General features: G+C 36.0%; 1 pseudogene; it reads left to right on the top strand.

Moving 5' to 3' along the window:
- Positions 1–220: 220 nt before the first annotated feature.
- Positions 221–523, top strand: LOC118527546 (small ribosomal subunit protein eS21 pseudogene; annotated as a pseudogene).
- Positions 524–8,705: the final 8,182 nt, after the last annotated feature.

Genomic DNA, 8,705 nt, shown 5'->3' with positions numbered 1-8,705 from the left:
GACTGTGGAATCATGACCTGAACTGAAGGCAGACCCTTAACCAACTGAGACACCCAGGCGCCCCTGTGTGTCTGTGTTTAGAGAGGGTTGTCGATGTGTGTGGGAATAACTTTTTGACAGGCACTTAAAAGAAATCAGAGTTAGCAACTATTGCCAAACATGTTCAGGTTTGTTTTTCTGTGCTCCCGCTCGTGGCAGTGGCAGCAGGGGCACCCTCCACATGCAGAAAGATGCTGGGGTGTTAGTGGACCTGTACATGCTGTGGAAATGCTCCTCCAGCAGCTGCATCATGGGTGCCAAGGACCATGTGTCCATCCAGATGAACGTGGCTGAAGTTGACAAGGTGACAGGCACATTCAACAGCCAGTTTAAAACTTACACTATCTGTGGAGTCATTTGTAGGATGTATGAATCAGATGAGTCCGTCCTCTGCCTGGCCGAGGCCAACAGCATCATTTCAAAGAACTTCTGACTGGAGAGGATCATGGATGTGGAATATCTGTCATAATAAATAGCAAAACCTCCCCCCAAAACGTGTTCAGTTTTATCAGCATCCCAAATATATATGTCCAGGTAATTTTCAGGATGTTCCCCCCCCCCCGCATTGGAAAAAAAAAAAATTACATTCTCTTCCAGCATAATAAATTACTGTCTTTTTTTTTTAATACCAACTATATGTAGCCGTCTAATGCTCCATCTCACTTTGAAATGCCAAAGTCATCCTTCTGAAAAGTCACACAATTAGGTGAAATATATGGCCTAATAAAAATCTCGCACCTTCTCAGTGAGCACTGGGACAAAGATAAGAGGACTTTAAAAACCATTCACAAAGGACATGGCCTGGGTCTTCTAATTTATTATCCAGAGTTTTAATGACTGGAAATCTATTTTAAAAATCAAACACTAGTTTTTTGGGGAAGACACAGAGAAGAGACACCACAGCATTTAAGATTGTAAACTCTGGCATCAGATAGAGCTAAGTCTAAGTTACTTAACTTTTTTACAATTCAGTTTCTTCATCTGTAAAACAGATGTAATAGTAGTACTTCACTTGCAGGGTTGCTGCATTAAATAGTATAGTGCAATAAAACATTTAATTGTGTACCTGACACCTAGGAAACAATCAATATATATGTTACCTATCCCTATAAATATTATTTAGATCTATAATCCCTTTTTTTTTTTTCTTTTAGTTGTTGGTTGCTTTTCCTTTTCCCTTGTAGCCATTTTACATGTCTGCTCCTTGCTCTCCTTGAAGGGAGATAGTTCGATGATCTTCATGCTGCACCCATTCTGCTGTTTTGCTTGTGCACAGGTTATAAGTTGAGATTTATTATAATCAGTTGCTTATTCTAATATAAGTCAGCTCGTGTCCATAGAGATATCTGGTCTTCAGAGGCACTGTATTGAGGCCCTAGTATGCATTTACTAGCTTCTCATATCTAACGTGATATTAATGTGGTACAAGGGACTCTCAGTCATTATCCCACCCTTAACTACACTAGCAAGCAGGTTTGTCTTTTGTCTCTTCATTGTTAACTATCTTCTTTTTAATATATGCTACTTTTTGCTACTCCTGCCTCCCAACTTCTTCAAGTCACCGCTGATATATTTTCTTTTTTCTTCCTTACTTATTTAATATTTTCTTTCTTTATTTTTGCATGAAATGTCTTTGACTGATGTTTTATACAAATCACCAGTCAAGAGAATACTCTTTTCACACTGCATACTGAATTGACCAATCTTAATATACTAGTTGAAATATTTGGGTCTCTGGCACTTCTTTCCTTTGTCCATTTATTGATAGCATTTTAGACGCTATGCCTTTGATCTTACATATGGTTTTATTTTTTTGGATAACTTGTAAGATATGTGGTATTATAGTAGACTGAGGCTTTTAAACAGCTATTCTTTGGGGCGGTGGGGTCTTACCGTGTTTTGAACCCAGAAAATCTTTCATATATATATATATATATATATATATATATATATATACACAAACATATATACATATATTTTTTAAACCAGGAGCTGTTCTTTCTAGGAAGATGCCAAAAAGAGCAATATAGAATTTAAGAGTGTAGCCTCTAGAATCAGGCAGAGTTGTCCTTGGAAAGGCACAGATAACATCCTTTTTATCTATATCCTTAATTTTTAATCTATCAAGAAATTACTTCTGAAATCATGTAAGGCCATAGCATCTTTATTTTCCTGTTCCTAAAAGAGCACAGAAATCTTTTTGAAGTAAGGGCATCATATTGGGTATAGGCACTGGTTTCTGCTTCTTTTGAGAGCTGAGCTATGTAACTGGGTTTGCACGGAGCTTCAGGCATGTGCCTTAGTCATGGAGGGGAACATGAGAACTTACAGAGGGCTTCCTATAAAATAATGATCTTGATGGTGATAAAAAATAATAATGTTCCTAGAAAAGCAGCATTTATTGAGAGTTTACCATGTAACAAGCATTCATAAGCACATCTAGTTTTACAAAAACTTTGACTTATTATTATTGTCCTCATTTTTACAAATGAGCAAACTGATGCCAAGATTGGTTAACTTGCCCCAAGTCACAAATGTAGAAAATTGCAGAGCAGGATTCATATTTACTGCTGTCTTTCTCTAAAGCTTATGGTTTCTATCACACTAGGCTGCTTATGTACCCTATGTGAGTCTTGCATACTCTGGCCCACCCTAGACGCTTACATGGAGAAGGAATCAGATTGGATCTCATTGCAGAAATAAGGTTCCAGATGTCTAGCTAAAAAAAAAAAAAAGAAGAAGACATATATAGTATTCACCCACACTCAGAACCAACTGAACAATGAACATAGTGGCCTGAAGATAGCAAAACATCACATTTGTTACTAAGTTATATTTGAGGCTGTGGTTTAGCACCACACCCCATGTTGGAATTGCCCACCTGAGGGTAAATTTGATTCTGCAGAGTATACCACTTTCGTAGAGTTGCTGCTTTACACTGGTCTGATGTGAAGAAGGAAGGGGAATTCTTACAGATTTAGATTATTGGCCGACTAGTATAATTTTGGACCAACGACTATAACCTACCCACCAGGTAACTCACTGTATCTCAGTGTTGAGGGGTTAGGTGTGGGGCTAGGTGAAAAGAAGCCAAAGAATTTCTTCTTGCTAGAAATATAACACTTTCTGTGGCCCATGCAGATATGGCTGTGAGGTCAATTTCCTTTTCAAATCAATGAAACCTATATAAGCGCTTCTCTGCTGAATCCTTTAGGTGTTTATATTTCATGAATAATCCATTTTTCCAAGGAAAACATATCACAGAAATGCATTCTCTTGGTCTTCCAAAAGCATTTATGACCAAGCCCATGGAAATGTGGAGGACGAACAGGGCAAACAGCAGAAGAGAAACTATGTGAATATGAATATGTGTATACCTCTTTTGTCCATCACAGAAGTAAACGGATGCATCTGTACAAATAAATGAATACTGACCTCAATCAGTTTTAATGAATGATAATTTTTTTAAAGATTTTATTTATTTATTTGAGAGAGAGAGAATGAGAGAGAGCACATGAGAGTGGGGAGGGGTCAGAGGGAGAAGCAGACTCCCCGCCGAGCAGGGAGCCCGATGCGGAACTCGATCCCGGGACTCCAGGATCATGACCTGAGCCGAAGGCAGTCGCTTAACCAACTGAGCCACCCAGGTGCCCCTAATGAATGATAATTTTTATAAAATGGAAAAATAATGGCAAATTTTATCTTATCTGTACAATTTTTAAAGGATTTTCATAACTGTGCCATTTGCATACTAAATCAGATGTTGACACCAGAACAAGAATAAAAATGATGATGTTTAATAATACTGCTAACAGTTACTGTGTGCTTTCTTGTATCAGGAACCATGCCAAGATTTTCACATATATTATTTAACACAACATCCCTATGATGTATATACTACTGTTATTCTTATCGTATATAGAAAACTAAGGGTCAGGGTGTTTAAGTGGCTTGCCTAAGTTTACTAGTCTAGGTGACTTACTAGTAAGTCATTCAAGTCTTTCTCACTTTAAGGCCTGGACTCTAAATCACTATACTATGTCTTCATATGTTAAGATACATAATTCGAATCTTCTAATGTTTCTGGGCTTTACAAACCCGGAGGGTTTAGGTATAATTTGTTCATGTAATTATTTATTATAGAGCTTTATTCATATTTACCTAGAGCTTACTATTCAAGTCCCCAGCAAATTCAGCACAGTCCTTGCCTTCATACACCTCACTGTCCAGTGCACTGTTGAGACTCATCTCATTCTGTTAGGACATCCTAGTGTACCCCTGGATTGTGGGGAGGAGGGGGCTTTGTAAAATACTACAAACTAATTCTTTAAGAGACACATACTCCCTTATTCTTTGCTCAAATTTATATAAATTAGCTAGATTCTATGATTTTAAAGCAAATGATTCTGTACAGGAAAGTCATTCTTAGGTGACGTTGTGGGTGCAGTTGGATGATTAATTCTGAGAGAAGAATGCCTGCCAATTCCGCCGTAGCAACGGAGGGAAAGGCACAGTGTGTGGAGAAGTGATGCTGTGTTTTGTCAGGGGCGCAGCCAGATTATTGGCTACATCCCCAGGAATTCCCTTAGACTGGTACGTGCTACACAGCAATGGTGTTTTTCAGTGCTGGCTTGGAGAAGCATCTGAGCCAGCCCCAACAATGAGAGAGAATGGAGGGGAAGACAATATTTATGGAGGGGAAGACAGTATTTGGCTGTCGAGGGCTGGTTTTTGTTTGTTTTTTTTAGATTTTATTTATTTATTTACTTACTTACTTACTTATTTAAGGAAGAGAGAGAGAGGGAGAGAGAGGGAGAGAGGTGGGGGGTGCGAGGGAGAGGGAGAGAGAGAATCTTAAGTGGACTCCCAGCTGAGTGCAGAGTCCAACACAGGGCTCAATCCCAAGACTCTGAGATCATGACCTGAGCCAAAATCAAGAGTCAGGAGCTTAACCGAGTCACTCAGGTGCACCCAAATCTTTTGTATTTCTATATACCAATAATGAAGCAGCAGAAAGAGAAATCAAGGAGTCAATACCATTTACAACTGCACTAAATACATAAGATGCCTCGAAATACACCTAACCAAAGAGGTAAAAGATCTGCATTCTGACAACCACAGAAGACTGATGAAAGAAATTGAACATGACACACAGAAATGGAAAAACATTCCAACCCCCTTGGTTGAAAGAACAAATGTTGTTAAAATGTCTATACTACTCCAAACAATCTACACATTTTTTTTTTTAATTTTTTATTTAAATTCAACTTAGCTATCATATAGTGTATTCTTAGTTTCAGGGGTAGAATTTAATGATTCATTAGTTGCATATAACACCCAGTGCTCATTACATCAAGTGCCCTCCTTAATGCCTATCACCCAATTACCCCATCCCCCCACCCACCTCCCTTCCAGCAACCCTAAGTTTGTTTCCTATAGTTAAGAGTCTCTTATGATTTGGCTCCCTCTCTGTTTTTACCTTACTTTATTTTTCCTTCCCTTCCCTTATGTTCATCAATTTTGTTTCTTAAATTCCATGTATCAGTGAAATTATATGGTATTTGTCTTTCTCCAACTGACTTATTTCATACCCGGTCTCTTTTCGTATTTTGGCTATTGTGGACATTGCTGCTATAAACTTTGGGGTGCGTGTGCCCCTTCAAATCAGTATGTTTTTATCCTTTGGATAAATACCTAATAGTTCAATTGCTGGGCCATAGGGCAGGTCTATTCTTAACTTTTTGAGGAACCTCCATACTGTTGTCCAGAGTCGCTGCACCAGTTTGCATTCCTATCAACAGTGTAAGAGGGTTCCCCTTTCTCCACATCCTCAACAATATCTGTAGTTTCCTGACTTGTTAATTTTAGCCATTCTGACCAGTGTGAGGTGGTATCTCATTGTGGTTTTGATTTGTATTTCCCACTGATGTTGCTAGCCATTTATATATCTTCTTTGGAGAAAAATATTTGTTTATGTCTTCTGCCCATTTCTTGATTGAATTTTTTGTTTGTTTGTTTTTTGGGTGTTGAGTTTGGTAAGTTCTTTTTTTTTATTATGTTCAATTAGCCAACATATAGTACATCATTAGTTTTTGATGTAGTGTTCAATGATTCGTTAGTTGCATATAACACCCACTGCTCATCACCACACGTGATGGGTATTAAGGAGGGCACATGTGGTGATAAATTCTTTATCGATTTTGGATACTATTAGCAAACATATTAAGCCTTTTTAAGGCCTATGTGTTGAAACTCGTCTCCTAGTTTGCCTTTTCTTTTAACTCCATGTATGGTTGTATTTGCCTGTGAGAAAAAATTATAATTTTATGTCCTAAAATATTTGATCTTTTCCTTTAAAAGCTTCTGAGTTTCACATCATGCTTAGAAATGTCTTTTTGAGTCCAATATCAAAATATTCCCCTATATTTTCTGCTTATAATTTTTGTTTACACATTAAAAGACTTACACTTCTGAAATGAATTCTTTTTTTTTTTTTCAAAGTAAAGTGGGGGGTCTGACTGATTTACTTCCAAATAGCTAATTATCTTTACAATATATATTGAACAATTCATCCTTGCTAACTTGAAATGCTACTTTTATCAAATGCTATGAGAACTAACATTGTTTCTGGTCTTTCTCTTCTACTCCACTGAATTATCTGTTTATTCCTCTTCCAACACCAGGTTACTTTAACTATTGTACCTTATGTTTAGAAGAAGCCCCATGTCTTCATCAATCTAATGATTTGTTTAAAATAGCTAATCTCACACGTTCTTTTCTTTCAGGTAAGATCTAGAGTTAATTTATCATGTTCAGAAAAAAAATCCCACTAGGTATCTGATTTGCACTGCATTTCAATTTTTGAATCAAACTAGGAAAAACTGACATTTTGCAATATTGAGCCCTCCCGTGGAAAAATCAGTTTTGTTGTAAAATCAAGTCAGAGGAAAACAAATACTGTATGATCACACTTATATGTGGACTCAAAACAACACCAAACTCATAGGAAAAGACATCAGATATGTGGTTACCAGAGGTGGGGGCTGGGGGGAAGGGGAATTGGAAGAAGGTGGTCCAAAGGTACAAATTTCCAGTTATAAGATAAACAAGTGCTAGGGATGTAATGTATACCATGATGACTATAGTTAACACTGGTGTATGATATATAAGAAAGTTGTTAAGCGAGTAGATCCTAAAAGTTCTCACCACAGGAACTTTTCTTTTTATTTTATCTATATGAGATGATAGATGTTAATTAAACCTACTGGGGCAATCATTTTACAATATATGTAAATGAAATTATCATGCTGTATACCTTAAACTTATAAAGTGATTATGCCAATTATTTCTCAATAAAGCTGGAAAAAAAAAAACAGTTTTGCCATCAGTATTAACTCATGTAAGTGGTCTTGAGTTTGTTATTGATTTGCTTTCCTTCAAAGGATTTAGTATCATAGTTCAACTAGGCTGCTAATATGAACTGGAAAATTTTATATCTATTTCTGTGCTGTGAAATAGTTGAAATGGCAGGAACTTTCTGTTCCTTGAAAGTTTAATAGAAACTGATCGCAAAATCATTGGTTCTATTGTCTTTCAGGTGGTATAATCTCTATAAATTCTTCATTTGGTTTTTGGTCTATTCAGGTTTTGTGTTTTACCTCTTACTGAGTCGCTTTTTAATTTATACAATTTATTTTTTATAATTTCATTTCATCTGCATTTGCAAATTTCTTAATATAGAATTTTATGTAACAGTCTCTCAATTTTTAAATGTTTCTCCATATCCACTTTCTCATTTCTACTTTTGCTCAGGAACTTGTTTTCATTTTTTTTTCCGTTAGACCCTTAATGGTTAAATTTATTTTCACAGAAATAAGTGTTGGTTTTACTTAACAGTTCTATAGTAGTGTTTTTGACTATTTTTCATCTTAACTCTTTCCTACCTTTGTTGGTTCATTTTGATGTTTCTTTTTCTAGTTTCTTGAGTCAAATATTTGGTTCACTAATGATGAAAAAGGTTTTTGTACTAATACACAGTGATCAAAGTTATGAGTTTTATTCACCACATAGTTTTAGATACTTTTTCAAATTAAAATACTTTCAAGTTGCACTAGTAATGATGGATGTATGCACGTACATTTTAGTGCAAAGAATTGATCTTGAAATACTATGGTCATTAATAATAATGAAATCAATAAAAAAGGATTTTATTGAGTGTTAATTATGAGCAAGCATGAAATATTTCACTTAAACTTCTCAATAACCAATGAAATAAATTAAATTTGTCATTCCTAACCTAGATACAAAGAATAAGTAAAAAAAAAAAAAAAAATTGCCTAGGGTAACACAGCTAGTAATGGCAGAGCTAAGACCCCAAGACTCTTTGACTTGAGAGCTCACAATTTTAACTACTACTTTCTGTTGCCAAGACTATACACCTGAAATAATGAAATTAGGATAAGTGGAGGCAAATGTATTTGGAAGTTATTGGGTTACAGAATATGCTATGTATTTTTCCATTTGTTTTCTTCCAAATATAGCCCTATGGCACATGTTTGATTAACCTCATTTAATATCGGTACAGTCTTTGAAATATGTCCTAATAGCCCATCAGTGTTAGTCATAAACTAATTTTATCCAAATAAATACACTTTTGGAAATACTTT

This window comes from Halichoerus grypus, chromosome X (assembly GCF_964656455.1).
Source record: "Halichoerus grypus chromosome X, mHalGry1.hap1.1, whole genome shotgun sequence".
Classification (NCBI taxonomy): domain Eukaryota; kingdom Metazoa; phylum Chordata; class Mammalia; order Carnivora; family Phocidae; genus Halichoerus; species Halichoerus grypus.
The sequence above is the reverse complement of the archived record's forward strand: the minus strand, read 5'-3'. Positions and strand labels throughout refer to the sequence as shown.